An 11,126-nucleotide genomic window follows, 5' to 3' on the forward strand; every position below is an offset into this window, starting at 1 on the left:
ATTCTGGCTTCAACAAGTTCAACATATATGCCCGCCGCAATCTCGCCAACTCGTTTTTTTCTCTATAACTTGGCGTAATTCACTGAAGAGTACCAACCAATCTTCTCCTCAAGCTCGGCAAAGCTCGAAAACTTGTCTCCAACATTAAAGTTGACATATCTGGCTGCTGCAGCATTGGCACCCAGGGGCAGCATTGCCGTGGAATTGCCGGCAACTTTTCTTGGGCTAATCTGCCGGCCAAATAGCCCCCGCGGAAATGTGCCGGCTGCCGGCAAAATAACACCCGCAGAAATGCGCCGGCATAATAATCACGTGGTCTGGGCCAGCCAATGGGAAGGAACTGCCGCATGGAGGAAAGAATACTGCCGGCAAAATAGCCACTGCCATTTTTTAAACCTCATTTCCTATCACGCATAATCAAATCTGGCCCTATACACCAGCCATCACCATTGCCGTTAATTGATGTTATTGTTCTGGCTTTAGTAGCCACTATTTTCTTTTAGATACTTTTGTTTGGCGCTCTTTGCCCCAGCTGGCCTTGCGCCAAAAAACTCCAACCATCATCATCATCATCGAGATTTGGCCTCTGGGATCAAAGTATGCTTGCGATACCCCTGAGCGCTGCAATAAAATCCCGATCCTTGATGTGTATGACTCAGGGTACATCTGACAAACCTTTAAACACAGCAGATGTAAATGTCATAGCTAAACCATGCTACAGTACAACCACAAACGTGTTTAGCATTCTTTCAATGCTTATAGCATACCGCTTGTGAAAATAAACAAAGCTAAAATAGAATTTGCATTATTGAGGTGGATTGTGAGAATTGCATCCAATATGTAAATGGTTCTGATTATTGGAGGCTGCTTGCCTCTGATGGCCTTCCCACTTAGGTTCAGAGAAATAAAATTCAACGATACCTCCAGAATGAACTTGAACAATGAACAAAACAACTGCCGCTCAGGGTTACTACTGTAATTACACACTCTGTGTCATAGATGGTTGATTGATTGATTGTAGGGTTTAACGTGCCGACGCAGTTAACGCAGGCAATGAGGCGTGCCGTAATGGAGGGCTCTGGATTAATTTTGACCACTTGGGGACCTTTAAACACGGGCGTTTATGCTTTTCGCCCCCATCAGTGTCGTAGATGGGGTCAAGCACATACTACGTACAAGCATTTTCACATATCAGGTGTGAAGCTAGGGCATTGTTAAAGCATCGCCTCTTTAAAGGAACACTGCAGGAAAAATGCAATTTACTCTAAAAAAATCAATTAGCTCACTGAGAACATGAATATGCCACTGTTATGCGTACTTTTTTTTAAACAATGTAGAAAATAGTGAAACATGAATAAAGGTGCTACCGCCACTGGCTATACTGTGCCACTTACACTGCAAGCACTGGAAGTGGTCAAAACATCTTGCGTGCGAAACGCCTTCCCTGCCTGCCGCTGGATGGCGTTACTCGTCCATACTTGGGGCAGGGGTACTGCTTTTTGAGGAAGCATGCACACTACACACAAGCAGTTGTCAACATTCGTGGAGCCTCAAAAGGGAAATACGTTTCTCTTCAACAAAGTGACAATGCATGAAGGAACATTTTGCTGAGCGTTGTGGAGCTGAAACGGATGTGGGAGTTCGGGAAAGCGCAATTGATTTGACCAAAACTGACCAAACCGCTCAATATGTAGTAGCACTGTATTCGGTTGCTTTCACCACTGCCCCAGTTGCTTCCAGTTTATCGTGATGCAAACAGCTGCTTCAGTCGCTGTTCGTGTCACGCCTGATTAGCAATTTCTCAGCAATTAAGTCATCTTTGGACAACAAATCAATGGTAAAATATCTGTGGGAAAGTCAGACTTGCGTTTGAAACCAACTCGCTCGTTATAAGTCGTGTCTACTGCGCCTCGCTCAAAGCTTTTGCCGCGTTACACGTTAGAAAGGCACGCTTGACTGTTTACCCCACGAGATCACGTTTGGAGGCCCACAGCAAATGCCCTGCCTTACCTGCTTGAAGATCTTCCTGTCGGTGGGAGAATAGGTTTCCACTGTGAACTTCGTACTGAACACATTACACAGTTTAGCGCCGTAAGCGTTACGGCCGGCGGTGAGTTTTTTTCTCAAAATCGTCAAAGTTAGAGGATGCCAGAAGCTCTCCGAACCAGAAGCTATAGGCAGGTACACGTCTTCGGTTTCGAGCCTCGTAATTGGAATTCCGCTGCCATTGTTAAAGACACTGATAACGTTTCGTCTGCCGTCAATGTCCACCATCAAACAGTCCATCTTTTCGTCTCTCTTTTTGTTGTCTATGGCGTTGGTGACGATTTCGTCGAAGATGTTGTACAGCGCTGGCACATACGATACTTCTTTCTGCACAACAGCATCTCTGTTGCCGTCTCGTATCCATAGAACTTGAGCCACCTGTTCTATAGATCCGACGTAGCTTTCGGGTCGGAGAAGGATGTGTTCACGTTGGGTCAATTTTTTGTACTTTTGCTTGCGGTGCGTGTCCTCGCCTATCCCACACTCACCTCTCTGCTTGGGCTTACATCGAAGTTGATAAGAGCTGGGCGGACAATCGCCCAAGTCATTGGAGTTACCTGAGGAGGACATCTTCACAGGTGTGGGGTCGCTTCGAGATTTCACAGAGTCAAATGGTCAAGGCGTGCCGCACAATCAGTCTCATTGCAGCATGAAGGAGAACGAACGTGGTGGCACAGCCTCTTTCTCATCGCATAAAAGTAGCCAGGCTACCGATTAAATCGCACTATCTCCGACAGCCGCGGACGAGTCGGGAGTGGTATGGAGCGAGACGACATTCCTTTGTTCCATCGTGACGGTGACTGGCGTGGCATCTCCGCCGCACGTGCGCGCGTGCCCCCTCTGCACAGGTGGAAGGCTGTGAAAGGCGCAGAGCCTGCAAGGGAACCGTGCGAGGCAGCGCGTAGAATACCGACATACTTAAAGTTCTTACAATGCCCTGTGGAAAGCTAGCGGATAAACGCCATTTTGCCGCAGCCAATGGACCTCTCCCGGGGTACGTCACGCGCCGGCCGTGACGTCACGGTGAGCGCACGTGCTGGGTGCGGCTGGGAGGGTGGTTGGCGAAACATTCGGCCCGGCACGCGGCGCGTATGCACTGAGGCTGCATAAGACGCGCGCAAAAGTGGAGTTTTAGATGCAGAGCATCTGATTCACTCGCCTTGTCCCTCCGGCGTCGTCGTCGTCGTTGTCGTCGGCGTTGTCCACCCCTTCCCCATTCTCCTCGCCGCGCCAGCTGCGCTCTCCGCCACTCACCCCCTCTCCTCTCCGATAGCGAACACTCTCTCGCGAGGGGCAATGGATTGGATTCAATTGGATTGGCTTAGATTGGATTGGATTGGCTTGGCTTGGCTTGGATTTCATTGGATTGGATTTGGATTGGATTGGATTAAAGTGGATTGTGTTGGATTGTGTTGCGTCACAGCCGCGGCACGTTGCGGCCGCGGCAGACGCGCTGGGGCCGGCGCATGTGCAGTACTCTCTCTTCCGCGGTTTCCTCTCCTTCGGGCGCGCTCCGCATATACCCGGTGTGCCGTTCTCCGGCGAAGCAACGTCCACGCTTGGCTCAAACACCTAGAGTCCACGCCGCTTTAAAAGTACGCCAACGTCGTAATCGACTGGGGCCGGCTTACGCAGTCCCCTCAACGTTATGCGCGCTATAAAACGCGGCGCTCCGCCTATGCGTCGCATCTACACAGGGGTTCCCGCGAGGGGAGGTGGGAGTTTTAAAGACGATAGTCTTTCTTGGGCTCCTTAAACCCAGAAATTTTGGTCTGTCTGTATGTCTGTCCGTCTGTCTGTCTGTGACTCGATTCAGCCACCCGGCCAAAGCAAAACAATGCCTGCCCATTAGTCTTATATAGTCACAGCTGAATCTACCCGTCTACGTCCGGTGTAAGGTTCATACTTGTCAACATTGTTGAAGAAGAACGAGACATTGCGCAAATATGAGACAGCAAATCAATACAGAAGTGATATTTGCAGTGTTCCTTTATAAAAAAATCAAACATGCTTGCTTTTGCGAAATTAAATACTTCATCAACTGCAGAAAAAGAATTCACTTCGCCGTCGCCTACTGTCGCCCGCGCCACTATAGCTTCTTGCGCCATTTTAAGAAATCAACCGGCAACAGTTACGCAAGGTTCCACTAGATAGGTTCCACGTTCTGCTTGCAACGCACGTGGAGTAGGGAAACGCGGTTCTATAAACGTTGAAGTAGGGCGCCTCGATTAACGCGCGTCTCCGCCGTACAGCAGCGTTCGCATCGAGACACCCGGTTTGGAGCAGTGGAACGCGGGAAATTTAAAATGATTTATACAAACCTTTGGCGTCTTTACCTTGGGAGGAGCGCGACGCAAGAGGAACAACATGAGAGGTGAGCGGCAAAGCGAAGGGAGGCATTTACTTCGCAATAGCCGATAAAGACTATCGTCTTTTGACGACATTTGCAACGAAAGGAGCAGATACGCGGCCAATTTTTTTTGTTTATGCGTTGGCTTTTCTGATGCCGGTGGATTGCTGTGCTCTCGGCTACGCAAATCATGCGAGCAAAATCAGCGGCATCCGACTCTTCCGAGTCTTCAAAGAGGTAAATTCGGCGGGTATTGCGGATGCGCGAAATGCGTCGAAGAGGCTGGCAGCCAAAGCGGCGACATGGCCTGCTCTTACTCATAGCAACATTTCCCAAACTCGAACTTCTGCTGTTCTTCAAAGCGCAGTCATACCGTATACATTGTCAGTCCGCGCTGACTAGTGCCCTAAAATGATGCTGTTTATCAACGATCTGCTATCATGGAGCACCAGCAGAAATAGTATCGACGGTTGGGGGCAGAAGAAAATATTGTCATGTTGGCCGAATGACTAACCTGCATAGGCGACGCGAAATAAATGTTTCGATGAGGGGTTCGCGATAGCCGCCTGCCGCCAGATCGAGCACGGCAAGTTTGGTCGAATGGGGATCTGTTCAAGACGAACGAAATTCATTGCTTGTAAATGCAATACATTTTTACCTTGATCAATTATACCATGCCTTAAAGATGCGGCAAAACAGAGATGCTTGGCGTACTCACATGTATCATCGTGCCTTCGGCGCGAGACGGGCCGCTCACGCGTCTCGAAAAAACTCGAAAAATCGGTTGGCCCTAAGTGAACGGACCCAGGGAATGTATTCTTTTGGTGCGGCCTCTCCACAGTGGTGTATTCTGCGTGCGTACAAGGACACTAACTTTAACTATCATGAAATAATGACTACCGAAAATGATTTCAGTGTCACTGTCGCAAGCTATACGCACTAACCATATGTGGCTGCTATGTTTACTCTCACAATGACGATGAAGCGTTTCGCGATTTCACTGGGGAAAAAGGTAACAAAACAGTTGGTCACTTACATAGAGCACGATATCATCACTATATTTTAATTTGAATAATTTTTGGTTTTTGATCTTTATATTTTTGTTTCGTTGCTGCTTATTTTGTTTTTAATCCTTCAATGCTTTACCTAACCGTTTTCCCTTCGACATGAAATCGCGCGTACGCCACTGTCTTCGGGTGACGCAAAGAGGCCAAGAACAGGCACCGCGTTCAGCTTAAGCGGACCTCGAAAACAACAATGAATGAGCTTTCCTTGTTATATGTCCGAACACAAAGCATCTTAAAAAAAACATTCTTGGAACGCGTCACAACAGCACCAACCTCAATATTGACTCGTTTAGGCTGTTCTGTCGCGCACTGATTATCCGGAAGCGTCACTCGTGGAGCGAGCGCGAGTCGGTCGTGGCACAAAGGTTCCGAGTGCAGTGGTCCGTTTGACAGCAGGAACTGCATCATTACCAAACTGTTGCCCTCTGAACGCAAAGTAATACCTCGACGCCCCGAGCTGTTGAGTGCAGCACAGTACGATCTACCTATCGCCAGACGCGTATGGAGTAGCCGCCACAGATCGGCTGATTGCCAGCCGCCGCGTTCTAACGTCAGACGTGCGTTGTTTTGCTGGGTGTAAAACATATAGTGCACGAGAAATCCAGCGCTAAATCGGTGTACGCGTGAACCATTTCTCAAAAGAAATTATTCGGTTTTTGTACTCAACAACGTATTAGAGGGCACCTACCAGACATAAAGTTGTGGATGCGGTACGCGTGTACTTGCGTCGACATCCGCGGCGGCAGCCAAATGCAGCGGTGGACTTGTGCTGCTTATACGCGCCGTTCGCAGCCGCCGTTTCATCCTCCGTGGATTGGAAGTGCTCGAGGGTAGGTAGAGCGCCAGCACTTAATGTGAGTGCGAATAATATTATATCTGTTGACGCCACTACCGATAATCGGGCTGAAACGCAGCAGACGATGTGCGCTGGTGTTTTTTTTTCTTCGAGATGCGGGCGCAAAGCGCATACGCTGGCACGGTGGCCACCGACATGGCGGTTTTCAGTGTTGCCAGGCGGAGAAATCGCCCGCTAAACTTTTCATCGAATACCACCTATACGAAAGTGTTGCGCAGACTGTAGGTGTAGAAAGCTACATGGAGTTGCGACGGCCGCAGCTAGGATAGCTAGATCCCCCCCGCCTGTACGCCTCGAGCGCGGCCTGTAGGGGCGCCACTGAAATCCCCCTAGCGGCCCGTTTCGAAAGCAGGCGCGGGAGTCCGCGTCCGGCTCCCCAGTGCCGCCGCTGCTTTTGCGGCACGTTCACGCCAGAGATTTACCGTTTGCGGGCGTGTGAAATCAGTGTTTATGTGGAGCAGTCACTCTGTTCGCAAATAAGGTGTGTTTACGAGAGTATAAATGTTTCTGGCGCGACCTTAGTGTGGTATATTCGATCTGTATAAGCGCCAGGTGTGTGTCACAGGCTAACGTCGCGGAACCGGCGTATGATGGAGCCGATTGTAGTTACACTGACCTGAATTTACTAGCAGTGTCTCCGTAACCAACGGGTCCTCAGATGTTCATGATACGGCTATACGCTACGATTTAAATCGGTTTTGTTCGCAATCAGCGGAGTACTCATACCTGACAGCACGCCATGCAGTTACGTTTGCCAATAATATACCTCAGATATTGATCACCACCATTTACAAGCCAGTCTGTGTTAATTTCGGGAATATTCAACAAAAGTACGATGGACAATGCATAATTATACTCGGGGATCAGCACACGACAGAGCCGTCTTTTCTTGAGGTGAGCGCCCGCAAACATTCATCTGCTATAGATATATCCTCTGCGAGCAGCACGGAGACGGGCTTAGAATATAATCCGCGTCCGCGACTAATCGTTCTTCGAAATATCGTCATATGGCACAGGGAGCCTGCAGAATAAAGCAGAAACTGAAATCAGAGGGCTTTATCACATACCACATGTGCACTCTTCCAACGACACCTTTCATCGCTTGTTGAACAGCGTACCCTGTACTTCCAAAGATGCGTCCGCCGTACGATCAGCTGTTCGTTGAAGTAGAAAAACAAAAGGAAAGTGAACGCGAGATTTGTGTGTGATTACTAAAACGTTCATTGCTTGATTCCGCTCCGCATTTGTACACAGCGTCCCCCTCCCCTCCCCCCCCCCCCCCGATGTCTCACGAAATAGCGGTGCATTTCGCGTGTATAGTTGGTCTAGTGAACCCTACCTGGCTTAAGTTTCGACGAACGTCTTTAGCATGTCAGAAGCTGCACTGTGTTTTTTTTTTTTCATTTTTCATTTATTTTAATTCCGCACTTGCACAGCATTTATTTTTCCGTGCTTTCATTAACTTGCCTTCGTTCTTGCTATATGGAGTGTGTGCGCACATATTTAACGACGCACAGGCTTGGAATATACTTAACATTTTCGCAGGATTTATATCTTATAAATGGCATAAGTTATTGTCCTGGATTGGGTAATCACATCCACGAAACATATTTTTCTGCGACGTATATATTCGAAACGAAGCCGCATTCGTTGTCCACGCAGCAAAATAAAGCCAACCTCTCATTGTGCCAGTATCAGGTCTAAACGAGGCGACAGTAGAATTCATTTGTGCCTGATGTTTTGGAGGTGACAGGGGTGATACGTTGCTGCCGTCGCCGACGCCCGGAAGAGCGGCGGCGAAGCGCGCAGAACCGTGTCCCCGGGTAGCTCTTGCAGGCGATCGCGTACTCTACGAAGACGCAGCTGCTTTTTAAGTGATCTAAACGTACTCTTTGCCTATAGACGTCACCATAACAAGTTTTTTTAGGGCGCGGAAAGGCGAAAAGAAGCGAAACAGAACCAAAACACGGCACGAGCCCCTATCAGCCACGCAGCGCAAATCCCGTCAACACCGCGGAGAAGCGGCGGCAGGCGGCGCAGCGATCGCGAAGCTCGAGGCGTGTAGTGTAGGCGGCCGGCGGCTGTCCGAATAAATGCATATCGTTCCTTTCGGGCGCCGCGCGACCAGGCTGGCCGTCGGCACAGGCGCGTTCTGCCAACCGCCGCCGCATTTTGCGGCCGCCAGCAGGCGCCACCAGCGCGCACATGCGCTTTGTGACGTCACGGTGTTAACATACAGGGAGAGGTCCATTGAAGTTGGCGCTTGTCACTAATCAACGACTTTGGCCCTTTGGCTAGTTTTAGATGATGATGATGATTATAATAGGTCTCTTCTTTGAATCGGGGTGACGGCATGCGCCATCTAGCCTATCTTAGTAATTTAAAGTAGTAATTTAAGTATCTGCTGCCGGCGGCGTGCCGTGCCGGTAGCCGATCGCGGAGGCCGTGGCCTCCGCGATCGGTTGCTGGTAGTCAGTTAACTATATGGCCGGCGGCGCACCGTTGCTCAGGCCGTCCGTCCCATTCGGCGCGTCTCCCAGCAAAAACACGAATTTATACACCACTTATCTAAACAGACAACCAAGATATAATCATGCTAGCAAGTGTAGGAGGTGGTTGTCATTGTCACCACCTTCTCCACTTGTTAGCATGATTATACGTTGGTTACTATTTTTTGGTGTTGTATCTGTAGTCATGTAAAAATTAGTGTGTTTTCCTTTGAAGAAACAGTTGGAGGTTGTCGCCTGTATGTGTCGTATCTTTCCTCCTTCGTCCACGTCTAGTTTGCGCCATGCTGAATTCTTCTTTCTTTAAGTGAAATTGAGGTCGCGCTAACGAGTCAGCCATTACAAGAGCGGGAGATTTTCACTGGTGGAGCTGGGCGACCCGAGGCCATGTCTTCTACGACATAATTTCTTAAGCCAAATGACCTTTTAGAAACGCCGAGTTTCCGAAAAACGTCCAGTGTTCTGGACTAAGCACGCACTTCGTGGACAAAACGACGCAACGTTTTACTGTACATCTGCGTTGAACTCTAACATGAAACTAGTATCCAGAAAGGTAGGGATGTACATTCGCATCAGGCTGTCCAAGGAGGAGGTTGGTTGTGACTGTCATGCAAGGAGATCGTGAAGTTTTATATTGTCGTACGGCTTCACTTTATTGTTAAAGGAGTTAACGCGGACAAGTCTTGTCCACAAGAGCGAGCCAAACACCTTAAGATGAGACGTACCTGAGCGCAGGCGGTTACTCTGCGTTCCGGCGTAGCATCAGTGCCCTCCTTCCCACCCTCCAGTTAACCTTTGCATCTGGCTGTCTCAGTCATAGTTTCCGGTTGGCAGTGGCGACGTATTTCCATGGCCACTTGATGAGCACGGCTGATAGCGGACGGCTAACGGGCACGGCAAAATTGAGAAATGAGCCTAATAACTTTATCGCGTTAATAGCTGGCTACAGCCTTGAGGAGAGAGAAAATGCCGAGCGCGCCCGTGATTAGCGCAGTGCCCCGTGGCGACCGTTGATCGTCCCCGGCTCGCGCACTGGCTTCAGCAAAATGAAAAGAAAAATCTGGCGGGAACTTTGAGGGGCACCTTGCGTTGCCTAAAAACGCCACAGCTTGCGCAACACCTGCTTCACGAAACCTCGACGCGACTCTGGAACAGGAACGCCACGCATATGCATTGCGCACGTACGCGCCACCGCTGTCGTCAAGTGCTACGCGCATGTGACATGAGAAACACGATGATATCGATGCATATGACGATGACTACTACTAGCACAGTGAAAAGCGACGACGGAACATGTAAATAAACAAGTTCAAAGTTGTACAAATGCGTGATGATGTGTCCCCTTCCGTGCTTACGTAGAAAGAACACCTGCAGCTTCGCTTAGGTTCGAGTCTTGCGCGACTTCGTGCTAGCTTCGCCAATTTTTCAGGTCAGCTAAGCCTATCAACACGTTGGTTAGTTGTTCGATTGTTTCAGCACGACGCGAAAAAGAGGCGTGCGTGGGATGCGTTAGGCGGCCAGGTATATGAAATGCGCGTCCCGGCCCAGCTATACTTATTTATTTGCTTGCGATACATAATACCCTCTCTGTAATAAGGGGGAGGATTGATAAGGAGCGTGACGTTTTCTATACGCGCTTTAAATCCCGTCCTCGTAACTTTCCTGTTTTGCAGCTGTGAACTTTTTATTCCAATTTACGCATTGGTAACGTGTTCGCATAAAGCATTTGCTTGCCCGGAGCAAAAATCTATAGCTCTGCACACGGCTAAATGTTTAGCCCGTGACCGGGTGCATATTACAGTAGGCCCGGTCTGACCCAACGTTAATAGATCCTACCAGTTCTCAAACTGGCACGGCGGCCACCGTCGATGCGTGGCACCGTTTCGTTTCCGCTAACCAGACGGCGCGGCGGCCACGGTTAGCCTAAAGCCCCCATATTTAAAATAGAGGGGCTTTAGGTTAGCCCGATGCTGCGCAGCAGGAAGTGCTGGCGTAGTGAGAAGTAAACGGCGTTCGCCGCCGTGAAGTCCTCATGCAATGCGCCTCAAATTTTTACTGCCGTTAGAAACCTCTTCGGAAAATATGACGAGGCTTATATAATTAAATGAACGGCATGAAAGTACAAAGCAATAGCGGCGAAGCTGCCCGCAAGCTTCGGCAACGCAACCTAACGGCTGCTGTTCGCGTCAGCGTTACGTGGGTTTGCGTATGCTCGTTACTGAAAACGAAATCTGAGCAAAAAAAAAGGAACTTATATTCTAAGTGCCTAGAAAAGCGTTTATTCCGAGGCCCAAGGGACG

The sequence above is a fragment of the Haemaphysalis longicornis genome, unplaced genomic scaffold (assembly GCF_048455015.1).
Source record: "Haemaphysalis longicornis isolate Haplotype H1 unplaced genomic scaffold, Haemaphysalis longicornis Haplotype H1 scaffold_6, whole genome shotgun sequence".
NCBI lineage: Eukaryota > Metazoa > Arthropoda > Arachnida > Ixodida > Ixodidae > Haemaphysalis > Haemaphysalis longicornis.